The sequence below is a fragment of the Schistocerca gregaria genome, chromosome 8 (genome assembly GCF_023897955.1).
Source record: "Schistocerca gregaria isolate iqSchGreg1 chromosome 8, iqSchGreg1.2, whole genome shotgun sequence".
Lineage (NCBI taxonomy): Eukaryota > Metazoa > Arthropoda > Insecta > Orthoptera > Acrididae > Schistocerca > Schistocerca gregaria.
Genome location: NC_064927.1, coordinates 366,355,911 through 366,373,022, shown reverse-complemented (window position 1 = coordinate 366,373,022; position 17,112 = coordinate 366,355,911).

The following is a 17,112-nucleotide window of genomic DNA, read 5'->3' as shown; positions in this document are numbered from 1 at the left end:
TGTTTAATTCTCATATGCTTGAAGGTTGATCTCTAATTATTATTATTATTATTATTATTATTATTATTATTATTATTTTAATTGATAGTTGCAGTAATTATACAGATTGAAATAGATCTTGTGTACAATTTTTGTGTCAGTTATGAGAAAGGTTGAGGAAGGAAAAAATAGGGGGTGTGGAAAAATAATTTATGTTTCAGAAAGGGGGGCATAATGGAAAAAGTTTGGGAACCACTTGGCTATCCTGTAACTGACAACCACACAATGTTTGTTTCAGATATCACAATTTTCTTAATTTGTTTAAATTCCATACTTGGCCAGTTACACACACACACACACACACACACATTATATATATATATATATGTGTGTGTGTGGGGGGGGGGGGGGGGCACTTCCTGCCATACTGCCATATAATTGACTCCTACACCATCTTCCATTATCATGTTTCATAATTTTCCATACTTATCAAAGTTCTGTCTGTGACTGTTTAAATTGTAAAATATCATTGATTCGTTTTTTGAACGTTTTCTAAACGGACAATTGCTTATATTAGATAGCAAGGCAGCTTCGCTTTTAATATGCAAAGAGAGCTGCAGCATATTGTCTTACTGAACATTACTGGACTGAACTGAATTGAGTTGATTTACTTGCCTGTAAAGAACTTTTGTGTTGTATAAGACACAATAAGTAAATGCATGACTGTACATAAGGTTATACAAATAATTATACAAATAGTTGACATGTATGAATATTACTACATAGACATTGCTCTATCTTGTCCTCATCACATTCCAGTAATTAGTTTTGTTACACAGATTAAATAGACCACAAATTAGGTTGTACACTGGAAGTTATAATTCTGTTTCTTCACAAGAACATTTATAGTAAAAGATCGTATTTTTTCATTATATGTAAATTCTTTTACTATATCAAGGTTGGTTTATCTTTCAATTTTGTCTTTACCTCGATTTTAAATTTATTTTCATGAAATTGCCTTGTTACTTAGTTACCTAATTAAATGTTCCACAGATGATTTGAATATTGTTTTATCAAAAAATGGGGAAATAGTCAGTTTACAGGATATGTGTGCATGATTAGTGTTAACATGAATTAACACAATATAATTTTATTCCTACTTATGCAACTATATTTAAAAATTACTGGCTACTTGTTTTTAAATAGAAGTTCGTCACTGGAATAGGAGGAGTTGTACAGGAGATATGATTTTAAATTAAATTTGAAACTTGCTTTGCTACCTGTTAGACATTTTACATTATTGGGCAAATGATCAAAAATTATTATTGCTCACATATTGAACTTCCCTCTGAGCCACTGACAGCTTTATCTGCTGATAATAAAGAGAGTTTTTTCCTCTAGTTTTATACTCATATTTGTGTAAAAATACATCACTATTCTCAAATTGTGATGGATTATTTATGACGAATTTCATTAGCGAAAATATGTACTGTGATAGTGCAGTTAACATACCTAGCTCCTTGAAGACTTACCTACAAGATGTCTGTGGGTGAACACTGCACGTTTTTGTACAATCAATACTTTATTTCTAAGTGATGAGTTACCACAGAAAATTATTTCATATGACAGTATTAAGTAGAAATATCAAAATATGTAAGGAGGCTGATACATTTGTTTCCACCATTAGCAATTATATGACGAGCAAAAGTAGCTGAATATAATTTTTGAGAAGCTCAGTAATATCCTACTTCCAGTTCAAGTTTTCCTATGCACATACACCCCTAAATTTGGAGCATTTTACCCTACTCACTGCCTTCTGTTCATGTGTTATATCAGATGCTGGTATGATTCTATTTGTTGCACAGAATTGAATGATGTGTGTTTTTTTCTAAAATTAAAGGAGAGTCTATTTTCAGAGAACCACTTAATAATTCTTTGGAAAATCTCGTTTTATAACTCTTCTGTCACTTTCTCTCTATTGGGATTTATTATAACACTTGTATCGCCTGCAAAAAGTACCAATTTTGTTTGAGTTATTCTAATAGAGTATCATGATATATACAATCAAAGGCCTTGGAGAGCCCACAAAACATAAAACTCGTGATATATTGCTATTTAAGGCTTTTACTTATAGATGAGTGAATGTATAGCTAGCATTCTCAGTCGAACAGCCTTTTTGGAATCTGCACTGTGATACACTAACTAAATTGTTTCCATTTTATTGTATGACTTCTCTTGAGTACATAACTTTTTCAATTATTTTGAAAACATATGTAATTATGCAAATTGGACGATAATTGTTGAATTTTGTCTTCTTACCTTTGTTATGAAGTGTTCAATAATTAAAATATCCACGGGTGTACTGCCGGTCTATAGTGTCCAACGGGCACAATATTTCGGCGATCAAACATGTCGCCATCATCAGGTGAACTGACGGACTGAGCTCCTGTGAACGTGCCGGCATGGAGATCCGTACACTATGGCTGCTCAGGGGGAACTGGGTTCGGTCGCGGCGGCGGCCGATTTAAATACCCTCCGCCCGTGGCACGCTCCCTCCGCCGTCCCCGCCCCACGCCACGGTAGCGCGGTGGAACAGATTGCGACGGCGTCTGAGATGATGTCAGTGTGATGGATCTGTCCGCCGTGGTCGTCACAACTATGCGTTTGCTCGTTTTACTCTTGATTAACCCAATCGCTGGTTCCCAAGCCTTACTAAGATTATAGCCACAGTCACGGTTTATGAGGTCGTCATTGGTGCGAATTTCGATGGCCTCTCTAACAACGCTGTCCCAGTATCTCGACGTCTGTACCAGATCCTCGTGCGGTCATACTCCATAGCGTAATTTTCCGACAAACAATGTTCAGCGACCGCCGACTTGCTCAAATACATCAGTCGAGTATGCCTCTGGTGTTCACGGCTTCGATCCTCGACGGTAGGGATCGTCTGACCAATATACGACTTGCCACATTGACACGGAATCTGGTACACGCCGGCCTTCCTCATCTTGGGCGCTCCCCACCAGTGCACGAGTTTTATTCGGAGGACAAAACACAGTTCCGACCCGGTGTTTCTTCAGAATGCGGGCGATTTTCCCCGAGAGTGCGTCTGTGTATGGAATAAATGCAGTGCCTACCTCCTCCCTCGTGACTTCATCCATCTCAACAAGTTGTGCTGCAATGGTTGGGCGGAGAGCAGGTTGGATCTGCCACTCTGAGTACCCATTTTTTCGAAACACAGTTCTCAGATGTTCCAATTCCTGGGGTAGACACTCTGTGTCAGAGATAGTGCGCGCCCTATGTACTAGAGTTTTAAGTACCCCATTCCTCTGTGAAGGGTGGTGACAGCTGTCTGCGTGCAAATACAGATCAGTGTGTGTTGTCTTTCGATACACCCCATGACCTAGGGTGCCGTCAGCCCTTTTCCTAACCAAGACGTCAGGGAAAGGTAATTTACCCTCCGTTTCAGTCTCCATAGTGAATTTGATGTTGGGGTGTATGGAGTTTAGATGTGTAAGGAAGTCAAGGAGTTTATCCATACCATGTGGCCAGATGACGAACGTGTCGTCCACGTAACGGAAAAAGCAAGTAGGTTTCCATTCGGATGACGACAGGGCTTCCTCCTCGAAGTTCTCCATGTACAAATTCGCTACCACCGGTGAGAGTGAGCCACCCATAGCGACTCCCTCCGTTTGTTCGTAGTATTCTCCATTAAAAAGAAAATACGTGGAAGTCAAGACATGCCTAAAAATTTCAGTGGTATTCTCGTCAAACCTCTGACCAATCAACTCTAGCGACTCTCGCAGGGGTACCCTCGTAAACAAGGAAACGACGTCAAAACTCACCATGATATCTGACTTATCCAACCTGAAGCTATCAAGGCGTTTAACAAAATCCACGGAAATACGGATGTGATGAGGGCATTTACCCACATAAGGACTTAATAATCCCGTCAGGTATTTGGCCAACAAGTATGTAGGTGCCCTGATGTTGCTGACAATGGGGCGTAATGGTACCCCCTCTTTGTGAACCTTCGGGAGTCCATATAGCCTAGGCGGTACCGGACCTTGGGGTAACAATTTCTTAGCGTCACCCTCCGGTAAATCTGCGTCCTTGAGAAGAACCCTCGTCTTGTTCTCCACCTTCTTTGTAGGGTCAACGCTGATCTTCCGGTAGGAATCGTCATTTAGCAGGCTCTGCATCTTATCAGTGTAGTCTTTATGGGAGACAACAACTGTAGCATTGCCTTTGTCAGCCGGTAAGACAACAATTTCAGAGCGTTCCCTCAGATCACGAATGGCCGCCCTCTCTTTACTGCTGATATTTGACTTCATCGGCTTGGATTTCGTCAACGCACGACAAGTTTCAGGACGTATTTCCTCGGCTGATTCTGGCGGAAGTCGAGCTGCAACCTGTTCAACAGTACTAACAATTTCTGCGACCGGAGTGAACTTGGGGGTGGGAGCGAAGTTGAGACCTTTCTGCAAAACCGAGACCGCATCATCACTCAAAACCATGCCACTCAAATTGATGACAGTCTTGCACGGAACCTGCAGATATGGTTTGTCAAGGAGACGTGAGAACTTAGCTGTTTGACGTCCCGTAGCCTTCTTATGGGCAGAATCAGCTGACACCCAGGTGACACCATCAATCCAATCCCAGGAAAAAGAAGTGAACTTAGTAGCCAGTTGCAAATATAATTTGAGCAATTCCTGTGAGATAAACTCAAGGCCCTGGCGGGTGAATTGCACTCTCTCACGTTTAATAATTGCATATTATAAGGGGAAATGTAACAGAAAATGTAAACATTTATTTAAAAAATCATTACAGCCATATTTATTAATGTACAAATATAAAATTTTGTAACTGTATAGCAAAAATGCTGTGTTTTAACGAAAAATGTAGAAAAATATGCAGGATTAATATTTTGCTAGAAATTTGAATTTATAATTTTTCTATCGTCTTTTTTATAAAAAGCCATAACCCAAATTCTAATCATGCAATTAATCCTAATGTTTTATTGTAGTGTCACGAGAAGCTTATAAGCCCACTGAACTACAGTTAAATTAATAACTGTTCAAAGTGTATCATTAACAGAGTTTTTAATTTTGCACATCCAAAATTAACTTATTTATACATACAATCATCTAAAAATCAGAATATTGTTGCAGGATCTCGTATTTTTTAGTTCCAGGGAGACAGTGACACACTGAAAACAGTTCCTGAAAATTTGATTGCATTAGAACACATACTTTTTGAGAAAAGGCTTCTATTAAGGTAAAAAATGTAAATTAGGGAAAATGAGTTTCTAAGATTTTCTTCTTATTCTTCTACATGTAATAAGCTTATCTCAGTTTTAAAATCCTCCATACTTCTCATCCTCCAGGTTTCTCCTCTCTCCTCTTCAAATCTGTCTGGCCTGTATTTGCAGGAAAGACATTGATCTGTTAGCTTTCTTGACCCTGCTCTTGTTGTTGGTGTAAAATGCTTTTGTTGCAAACACACTAGGATCTATACCAACTCTCTTCAGCACTTCAATTCTGCCATTATTTCCGTTATTATAACATACTAGCTGATCCGGCGAACTCTGTTCCACCTTAAAGCCAATAAATAATCGGACTTTGGATGTTAAGTTCAATTTTTATTAGGAAATACAAAAATATTAACTATTTTAATGATTCTTTATTGTTTATGTTTTTTCGTGCATAGCTTCCACTCTTCAATTAAGTACCTTGTGATACGCCTGCCAGAGTGGCCGAGCGGTTCTAGGCGCTACAGTCAGAAGCGATGGTTGTAGGTTCGAATCCTGCCTCAGGCATGGACGGGTGTGATATCCTTAGGTTAGTTAGGTTTAAGTAGTTCTAAGTTCTAGGGGACTGATGACCTCAGAAGTTAAGTCCCATAGTACTCAGAGCCATTTGAACCATTTTGAACCTTGTGATACGCGACATTTTTTGTTTTATTGTTAGCAATGCAGATGGTCTTCTGGCCCATGAATATGCCACATATAATTGACCATGTGCAAACATGGATATTCCAGATTTAAACCACAAACTTTCAAGGATTGGCCTTGTGATTTGTTAATGGTCATGTCGAATGCAAGACGGATCGGAAATTGAAGTCTTTTAAACTCAAACGGCATATCTTCAATACTGTCTGCCCCAAATGAGGTCAACAACTATTGTATTTTTGGGTGTTTGCAAGAAAATGACGTGATTCAGGTCTTTCGCCACAAAGCAATGAATACAATGGTTGAGGTGGCGGAGTCAGTAATGGCAATTAGTGGTAAGGCAGCACAATCAGTGTGTTTCTCAGGAAAACTTCAATGTGCCACAATACTCGCAAACAACGTCCATGAGCCCAATGCAAACGCAAGGATGCAAGCAGTAATCAGTACTGCAATCGTATCTAAACACTGCGCTGCTCGATTCTTATCATCACATGATAAATCTCTTCTTGTGGGTCAAAGATTATCTACATGTTGATCTCTGTTGTTCGCTCGACGATTTCGCATTGCCAACCGAGCCGCTTCAAGGGCTGCCTCACTTTGCTCTTGTGATTGAGAAGCATGAAGTCGAGCCATATAACGTGGCGCTCTTCATGGGCATTTTGTTTTTGTCCTTTCATTCGCAATGTTTTGTATCTTTCTTGCATTACAGCTTTGTCGAGAAATATTCGATCGTCTTGGTCGCGGCTTGTTAATGATGATTCAAAGAAAATACAAATTATTTCTTTAAATTTTTAATTAATGATGTATACTGATACTTAACCGTAGACGTTTAGCTGTCATTTGCGGTCTGTTATTCTATGTCAGATGCGTTTTTGTTATACCACGTTTTATAGTGACGTTTAGCTGACATTTGCGTTTTCTTATTCCTTGCCAGATGCGTTTTTATTATACGACGTTTTATAGCGGTCGAATAGGATAAAAAGTATCCTGCTTCTAGGCTACCACCCATCAATTTTCAGCCAAATCGGTCCAGCTGTTCTTGAGTTATAAAAAGTGTAACTAACACAACTTTCTTTTATATACGTATATAGATAACTGCATTATAGACACCTACAAAGAAGGTGGACTACAAGACGAGGTCGCTTCTTAAAAACGCAGATTTACCGGAGGGTGACGCTAAGAAATTGTTACCCCAAGGTCCGGTACCGCCTAGGCTATATGGACTCCCGAAGGTTCTCAAAGAGGGGGTACCACTACGCCCCATTGTCAGCAACATCAGGGCACCTACATACTTGTTGGCCAAATACCTGACGGGATTATTAAGTCCTTATGTGGGTAAATGCCCTCATCACATCCGTAATTCCGTGGATTTTGTTAAACGCCTTGATAGTTTCAGGTTGGATGAGTCAGATATCATGGTGAGTTTTGACGTCGTTTCCTTGTTCACGATGGTACCCCTGCGAGAGTCACTAGAATTGATTAGTCAAAAGTTTCACGAGAAGACCACTGAACTTTTTAGGCATGTCTTGACTTCCACGTATTTTCTTTTTAATGGAGAATACTACGAACAAACGGAGGGAGTCGCTATGGGTGGCCCACTCTCGCCGGTGGTAGTGAATTTGTACATGGAGAACTTCGAGGAGGAAGCCCTGTCGTCATCCGAATGGAAATCTACTTGCTTTTTCCGTTGCGTGGACGACACGTTCGTCATCTGGCCAAATGTTATGGATAAACTCCTTGACTTCCTTACACATCTAAACTCCATACACCCCATCATCAAATTCACTATGGAGACTGAAACGGAGGGTACATTACCTTTCCTTGACGTCTTGGTCAAGAGAAGGGCTGACGGCACCCTAGGTCATGGGTGTATAGGAAGACAAGCACACTGATCTGTATTTGCACGCAGACAGCTGTCACCACCCTTCACAGAGGAATGGGGTACTTAAAACTCCAGTACATAGGGCGCGCACTATCTCTGACGCAGAGAGTCTACCCCAGGAATTGGAACATCTGAGAACTGTATTTCGAAAAAATGTGTACTCAGAGTGGCAGATTCAACGTGCTCTCCGCCCAACCACCACAGCACAACCTGTTGAGATGGATGAAATCACGAGGGAGGAGGTAGGCACTGCATTTATTCCATATACAGGCGCACTCTCGGGGAAAATCGCACGCATTTTGAAGAAACACTGGGTCGGAACTGTGTTTTGTCCTCTGAATAAAACTAGTGCATGGTGGGGAGCGCCAAAGATGACCTCGGTTTGAGGAAGGCCGGCGTGTACCAGATTCCGTGTCAATGTGGTAAGTCATATATTGGTCAGACGATGCGTACCGTCGAGGATCGGTGCCGTGAACACCAGAGGCACACTCGACTTATGTATCCGAGCAAGTCGGCGGTCGCTGAACATTGTTTGTCGGAAAATTACGCTATGGAGTACGAACGCACGAGGATTCTGGTACAGACGTCGAGATACTGGGACAGCGTTGTTAGATAGGCCATCGAAATTCGCACCAATGACGACCTCATAAACCGTGACTGTGGCTATAATCTTAGTAAGGCTTGGGAACCAGCAATTTGGTTAATCAAGAGTAAATCGCGCAAACGTATAGTTGTGACGACCACGGCGGACAGAGCCATCATCTCAGACGCCGTCGCAATCTGTTCCACCGCGTGACCATGGCTTGGGGCGCGGACAGCACAGGGAGCGCGCCACGGGCTGAGGGTATTTAAATCGGCTGCCGCCGAGACCGAACCAAGTTCCCTCTGGGCATCCATAGCGTACGGATCTCCGTGCCGGCATGTTCACAGGAGCTCAGTCCGTCAGTTCACCTGATGATGGCGACATGTTTGATCGCCGAAATATTGTGCCCGTTGGACACTGTAGACCGGCAGTACACCCATGGATATTTTGATTATCAAATACTCCGGGAGAAACTCAAGAATCACATCTTACAACAAATCGGACACTGATTGTGCATTGGTGTTTGGCAGTGGACAGTCTGTGGGAAAAAAATTGCCCACACAGCACGCCCCATTGACTCTAAATTAAGTGTGTTTTTCCTGATAGCACTCCCATAAAATAACTGAAGAGAATCGATTTATTTCAGAGTAAGCCTGCCTTTTCCTCCTAGTGGTTTTCCATCATCAAGTACTTTACCTTTCTTCTCTTTCAGCAAATGATGAAGCCTATCACCTAGCCACTTTTGGATATGGCCAACACATTTCAACTTTTATATTGTTGTATTGTACGGATTTTTTTCTGTAACAGCTTTGAATTAAGAGGAGTCTCCATAACCAATGTATTTAGTATAACTAATACCATACTGGTCCTCAGATCTGGAGAACATCCTCACAACTGCAGCAGCCTCCATGCCTCCACTTCAGCCACTACAATTTTTACACCATGCTACTGCATGTTATTCTTGCCACAGTTTCTCACTATCTTCGTTGTTGGACGTTTTTCTTGTTGCACACTGGTGGCAGTATTTAGACATAATTTCTACATTTAAAACTTTACCTGTGTCAATACAATAACAGATGCAACTCTATACAGAAATGTGTGACCCCTTTTCATTCAGGTCCCACCTACAGACACGAACAGGTCAGTAACATTAGTAGGAGATTCACAGTTGTGAATATCCAGAAAACCACACAATAAATTATCCCCTTCCCTGCCCTGTCCAAGGCATCTCAGACCACATGCTATCCTAAGATTGCTATCATAGATGCCAGTGTCAGTTTTTTTGGAGGGGGAAAATTCATATTCATAGTCTCACGAATTACAAATTAATTTAAAATCACAAGCTATTCCCACTCTTCTTTCTTCAACAACAATCATTCATTCTGTATTTTTACAGCTAACAGATGAACATGAAAACTTAATACCTCGGCAGAAAAGCTCTAAAACAATAAGTCTGAATCCAATGAAATCCATATCAGCATCATTCACGCACCTGTACAATTCTCCTGTCCCAAATTTCGATGCTGAAACTGATAGCTTATGTTCTTCATTTCGAGTTGTCTCTTCTTTTTTATTGGTAAACCGATTTTCATGAAACTTGCATTTCCTAAACACAGCTTTCCACCACCCAGTATGCATAAATCTTGACTTCCACGTAAAGGTTTGCGAATTCAACCTTCCACCTACTTATATGTGTCAATATTGTCAAAATGTAAATAAGCCAAATGCAAGAAAGTTTTCAGACAAAGATATAGATGTCAGCCAGAGATATAGATGTCAGCCATAGATAACGAAAGAAAATAGCCTTCACACTGACAAAAATTCCGCCAGTGCAGAGTTAATTAGTTTAACAATTTAAAAGCTTTTGTAAAGCTGCTACCACGATAAAATTCACACACAACATAGATTAAACTGTGTAGACCAAGAAAATAATAAACTGTCTGGAACAATTCCCTGTCACAGTGATGGATAGCATATATATTACTAAGGATATTACTTAGGAAGTTGAAAAAACTTTTCAGAATTCTTTTTGAAATTCTATTAACCCCACAGGAGCTTCTGTTATTTTTAGGAATTTTTATAACTGTATTAATTTCAGTGAAGGATATTGGTGCTACTTCTAGTTGTCTAAAGTTTTGTTGAATGACATTTTAATATATTCTTCTGCTTCTTCATGTGAACCATTTAATTCTATATTTACTGCTACATTTAGAAACTGATTGTTAAAAGTGTCTGGTATAGACCCTACCATCGAAAAATATTTTGTCAATGTGTGTAGAATAGAATATGTATAGAATAGGCTATGGTACTACTCCGTGATTACAATATCAATGAAACACAGTTGGAATCCGTCAGCTGATACAAATACCTGGTTTAACAATTTGTTGAGTTATGAAATAGAACAATGACATAGGCTCACCCATAGGTAAAACAAGTGGTTCATTGGTACAATCCTAGGGAACTAAAACCAGTCCACAAAACACTAAAGTGATCCATCCTAGAATGTTGATCAACGCCGTAGGACTCATACCAAATAAGGCTAGCAGGGGATAATAAACATATCAGTATACAAAGAATAGCAGCATGAATGCTCATGGGTTTGTGTGGCACATGGGAGGGCGTCACAGAAATGATGAAAGAACTGAACTGGCAGACGCTTGAAGATAGATGTGAACTGTCTTGAGAAAGCCTAGGGACAAAGTTCCAAGAAGCAACTTTAAGTGATGACTCTACAGGTACATGCTTGAATGTACCACACACAGGCCTTTAAGCAATCATTCTTCCAGGGGACCAGCAGGGAATGGAACAAGTAGAAACCGTAATGATTGGTACAATGGGAAGTACCTTCTGCAATGAACTTCACTGTGGTTTTCAGAGTAAAGATACAGATAAATGTGGCATATGTGAAAGAAGAATATAATAATTCCAATCCCAAAGAAAGCAGGTGCTGACTGACGTGAAAATTACCGAACTATCAGTTTAATAAGTCACAGCTGCAAAATACTAACGCGAATTCTTTACAGACGAATGGAAAAACTGGTAGATGCGGACCTCGGGGAGAATCAGTTTGGATTCCGTAGAAATGTTGGAACCCGTGAGGCAATACTGACCTTACGACTTATCTTAGAAGAAAGATTAAGAAAAGGCAAACCTACGTTTCTAGCATTTGTAGACTTGGAAAAAGCTTTTGAAAATGTTGACTGGAATACTCTCTCTCAAATTCTGAAGGTGACAGGGGTAAAATACAGGGAGCGAAAGGCTATTAACAATTTGTACAGGAACCAGATGGCAGTCATAAGAGTCGGGGGGCATGAAAGGGAAGCAGTGGTTGGGAAAGGAGTGAGACAGGGTTGTAGCCTCTCCCCAATGTTATTCATTCTGTATATTGAGCAAGCAATAAAGGAAACAAAAGAAAAATTCGGGGGAAGTATTAAAATTCATGGAGAAGAAGTAAAAACTTTGAGGTTCGCCAATGACATTGTAATTCTGTCAGAGACAGCAAAGGACCTGGAAGAGCAGTTGAACGGAATGGACAGTGTCTTGAAGGAGGATATAAGATGAACATCAACAAAAGCAAAACGAGGATAATGGAATGTAGTCGAATTAAATCGGGTGATGCTGAGGGAATTAGATTAGGAAATGAGACACTTAAAGTAGTAAAGGAGTTTTGCTATTTGGGGAGCAAAAATAACTGATGATTGTCGAAGTAGAGAGGATATAAAATGTAGACTGGCAATGGCAAGGAAAGCGTTTCTGAAGAAGAGAAATTTGTTAACATCGAATATAGATTTATGTATCAGGAAGTCGTTTCTGAAAGTATTTGTATGGAGTGTAGCCATGTATGGAAGTGAAACATGGACTAAAACTAGTTTGGACAAGAAGAGAATAGAAGCTTTCGAAAGTCGTGCTACAGAAGAATGCTGAAGATTAGGTGGATAGATCAGGTAACTAATGAGGAGGTTTTGAATAGGATTGGGGAGGAGAGAAGTTTGTGGCACAACTTGACTAGAAGAAGGGATCGGTTGGTAGGACATGTCCTGAGGCATCAAGGGATCACAAATTTGGTACTGGAGGGCAGTGTGGAGGGTAAAAATCGTAGAGGGAGACCAAGAGATGAATACACTAAGCAGATATAGAAGGATGTAGGTTGCGGTTGGTACTGGGAGATGAAGAAGCTAGCACAGGACAGAGTAGCATGGAGAGCTGCATCAGACCAGTCTCATGACTGAAGACAACAACAACAACATGTGAAAGAGTGTGACCTAACTGAACAGTAATTCCTGTTAGAGATGGATTAAGTCGAGTTACCAAACTGGATTAACTCAGGCTGAGGGGATTCGAGTCAACCCGAGTTAGACTGTCACTAACTCAAGTGCTCACACGGTACATGGCGGTCGCCTAGCGACGACGGTTTCGGGTGAGAATATAATTTACCGCCGTCGTGCCGACCGAGCACGTGTTGAACCGAGTTGAGTCCACGCATACACAATGGGACACCACTCAGTGGGATCTATAAAATTGGAGTAGCTTGTTATGATTTATTTCGTTTGATCGAAATTCGTGTTGCGTTTGATATGTGTTATTTAGATGTGGATCTATGCAGAAGATTGGCGCCATGGCAGCTGCAAATATAAATCTATATTAAACTTTTGAGTGCAAAGTGACTGAACGATACAGTGATCGACCCTGTGGTGAAGCTGCCTTAACATAGTCTGATCGTCATCAAAATCCTTACAGCAAATTCTGTGTGTATTATGAGTGCTCGAATTGTGGCCTGTAGCACAACAACCATTCATGAACACGACGACCAGTCGGCTACCTTAAAATCGTTCGAACACTCTCCAAATCTTACAGCAAATTCGAAGTGTCTCATGAGTGAATTTTCAAAACCAGCCTGCAGAGTAGCATCCATTAATGCTCGTGACGAGGCGTTTGCCTACTTTAAGATCGTAAGGCCACCAACAAAGCATTACAGTACATTCTGAGTGTATCATGATCTCCGCAACTTCCATACTGCGAATTTCGGATGTTTCATAAGTGTATCTTCAGAGTTTTAAACGAAAAGATCAAATATTGCCATTGTAGAGCAGTATTCGTGAACAGACATTTGGCAACCTTTCGATCGCCCGACAGCCGTCAAAATGTATACACCATGTTACAAGTTTTTCATAAGTTTACCATCAAAATTTCGATCTGGAAGACTAAAAATTGCAGCCTCTTAACAGGTATCAAATAAAGATCGTGAAGAAGATTTTGGCTATCTTATGGCTGCGCAATGGCTGTCATATTGCGAATTTCGGATGTTTCACAAGTGTATTTTCTAGATTTCAAACTGAAAGACCCACCCAATATCGCTGTTTGTTGTGCAGTATTCAGTCAGAATCGTGAACAGCCGTTTGGCTGCCTTACGATCGCCCAATAGCCACCAAAATCTATACACCATGTTTCAGTTTTTTCGCAAGTCTGTCATCAAAATTACAAGCCTAAAAAATGGAGGCCTTAGTAGCTCCATCTCGATCGTGGCTATACATGGTGATCCATTGATAGTGACCGGGCCAAATATCTCTTGAAATAAGCATCAAACGAAAAAACTACGAACATCGAAACTCGTCTAGCTTGAAGGGGGAAACCAGATGGCGCTATGGTTGGCCTGCTAGATGGCGCTGCCATAGGTCAAACTGATATCAACTGCGTTTTTTTCAAATAGGGACGCCAATTTTATTACATATTCGTGTAGTATGTAAAGAAATATGAATGTTTTAGTTGAACCAATTTTTTTCCCTTTGTGATAGATGGCACTGTAATAGTCACAAACGTATAAGTACGTAGTATTACGTAACATTCCGCCAGTGCAGACGGTATTTGCTTCTTGATATGTTACCCGTGTTAAAATGGACCGTTTACTAATTGCAGAAAAGGTCGATATCGTGTTGATGTATGGCTATGTATGCTGTTCGGCATCCGGAACGACATCATCCAAGTCTCCGAACCGATCGCCGGGTGTTTACGTTATATAATGAAACAGGAAGTGTTCAGCCACATATGAAACGTCAACCACGACCTGCAACAAATGATGATGCCCAAGTTGGTGTTTTAGCTGCTGTCGCCGCTAATGCGTACATCAGTAGCAGACAAATTACGCGAGAATCGGGAATCTCAAAAACGTCGGTGTTGAGAGTGCTACATCAACATCGATTGCACCCGTACCATATTTCTATGCACCAGAAATTGCATGGCGACGACTTTGAACGTCGTGTACAGTTCTGCGACTGGGCACAAGAGAAATTACGGGACGATCACAGATTTTTTGCACGCGTTCTATTTAGCGACGAAGCCTCATTCACCAACAGCGGTAACGTAAACCAGCATAATATGCACTATTGGGCAACGGAAAATCCACGATGGCTGCGACAAATGGAGGATCAGCGACCTTGGCGGGTTAATGTATGGTGCGGCATTGTGGGAGGAAGAATAATTGGCCCCCATTTTATCGTTGGCAATCTAAATAGTGCAATGTATGCTGGCTTCCTACGTAATGTTCTACTGATATTACTACAAGATGTCTCACTGCATGATAGAATGGCGATGTACTTCCAACAAGATGGATGTCTGGGACTTAGCTCGTGTGCAGTTGAGGCGGTATTGAATAGCATATTTCGTGACAGGTGGATTGGTCGTCGAAGCACTATGGCCCGCACGTTCACCGGATCTGACGTCCCCGGATTTCTTTCTGTGGGAAAGTTGAAGGATATTTGCCATCGCAATCCACCGACAACAACCTGCCAACATGTGTCAGCACATTGTCGATGCATGTGGGAACATTACCGAAGGCGAACTATTCTATGTTGAGAGGAATGTCGTTAAATGTATTGCCAAATGCATTGAGGTTGACAGACATCATTTTGAGCATTTATTGCATTAATGTGGTATTTACAGGTAATCATACTGTAACAGCACGCGTTCTCAGAAATGATAAGTTCACAAAGGTACATGTATCACATTGGAACAACCGAAATAAAATGTTCAAACGTATCTACGTTCTGTATTTTAATTTAAAAGACCTACCTGCTACCAACTGTTCGTCTCAGGGCGCCAATGAGGTCGACACCAGCGTCGATCTGAGTATTGTCTTTGAACTAAGCTAAGATTATCTTTGTGCAGTTCCGCCATGTCAGTTCTTTGTAAGCCTTGCTTGTGTAAAGAGGTGAATAAATGAACTATTGTTAAAATCGTGTTACTTAGTGTAACCAACTCGAACTTCCACCTCACTGGTGACCCCAACGTGATCTGAACACGCAACCTTCTTGTTTTTCGGGTCTCTGCCGATAGCCTTTCACTGCCCCCTGAGAAAGTACAAACAATACTAAATCTACCCAGACCTTCATCATTCAAAGAGCTCTGGCGCTTTGTGGGGACACTTAATTATTATTGCTGACATCTACCTCGGGCTGTGGAGATTCAGTCTCCACTGATGGACGCCTTGGCAGGCACCAACACTTCTGGATCTCGGCCCGTTCCATGGACCCCTGCTATGACTGACTCTTTTACTGCCCTCAAAAATCTTCTTGCTGAGGCCCACACCATCGCGCATCCTCATTCCAATGTGCAACTTTTCATCACCACAGACGCGAGTGATACTGCCATCGGCACTGTCCTTAGCCGGACAATCGACGGCCAGATTTCGCCTCTGCATTTCTTCTCACGCAAGCTCACCAATGCACAACGGAAATATTACGCGTTTGACGCGGAGTTGCTCATGGTCTACGAAGCAATCAAGCATTTTAAGACTGACATTGAGGGACGCCCTTTCTATGTTTTAATTGACCACAAACCCCTGGCTGCGGCCATTAGGACCCGCCAGCTGACCTGCCTCCTCGCCGCTTCAGATACATAGACTTCATATCTCAGTTCACCACCAATGTCAGACACATAAAGGTTGCTGACAATATAGTTTCTGATTTCCTTTCACGAGTTGACACCGTCCATTCCCTGTTAAATCTCTCTGAACTGCCTAACCTCCAACCCGCCGACGAGGAATCATAAAACCTGATTTCAGACTCTACCTCTTCACTACACTTCGTCACCACCTTCCCTGGCATTTCTGGTGAGATCTGGTGCGACGACAGTACGGGAACGTTACGCCCCCTCATCCCAACCACGCTCCGTCTAGCTGTCTTCAACGCATTGCATTATTTAGCCCACCCCGGTGTTCGTGCGTCCGCCCGCTTCGTAGCGGAGCGCTTTGTGTGGAGAAATGTCAACAAGGACTGCAACCAATGGGAATGCTCCTGCGTTGCGCGCCAATGCTGCAAAGTACTCAAGCATGCTTCACCCCCTCCCCCCCTCGGCACCTTTTCGATCCCTCCTTGGCGTTTCCAGCGTATTGATATTGACATTGTCGGCCCTCCCCGTCTAACGCCTTTCGTTATGTTCTCTCGTCTATCGACGAGCCGCCGATGCGGTGGACACCAGCATTGATCTGGGTATCATCTTTGAACTAAGCTAATTGTGCAGTTCCGCCATGTCAGTTATTTGTAAGCCTTGCTTGTGTAAATAGGTGAATAAATTAACTACTTTTAAAATGATGTTGCTTGGTGTAACCAACCTGAACTTCCACCTCAGTCTAAAATTGTGAGCCATATGTTTGGGACTATTACAGCGCCACATATCACAAAGCGAAAAGAGTGGTCCAACTAAAACATTCATATTTCCTACCGTACT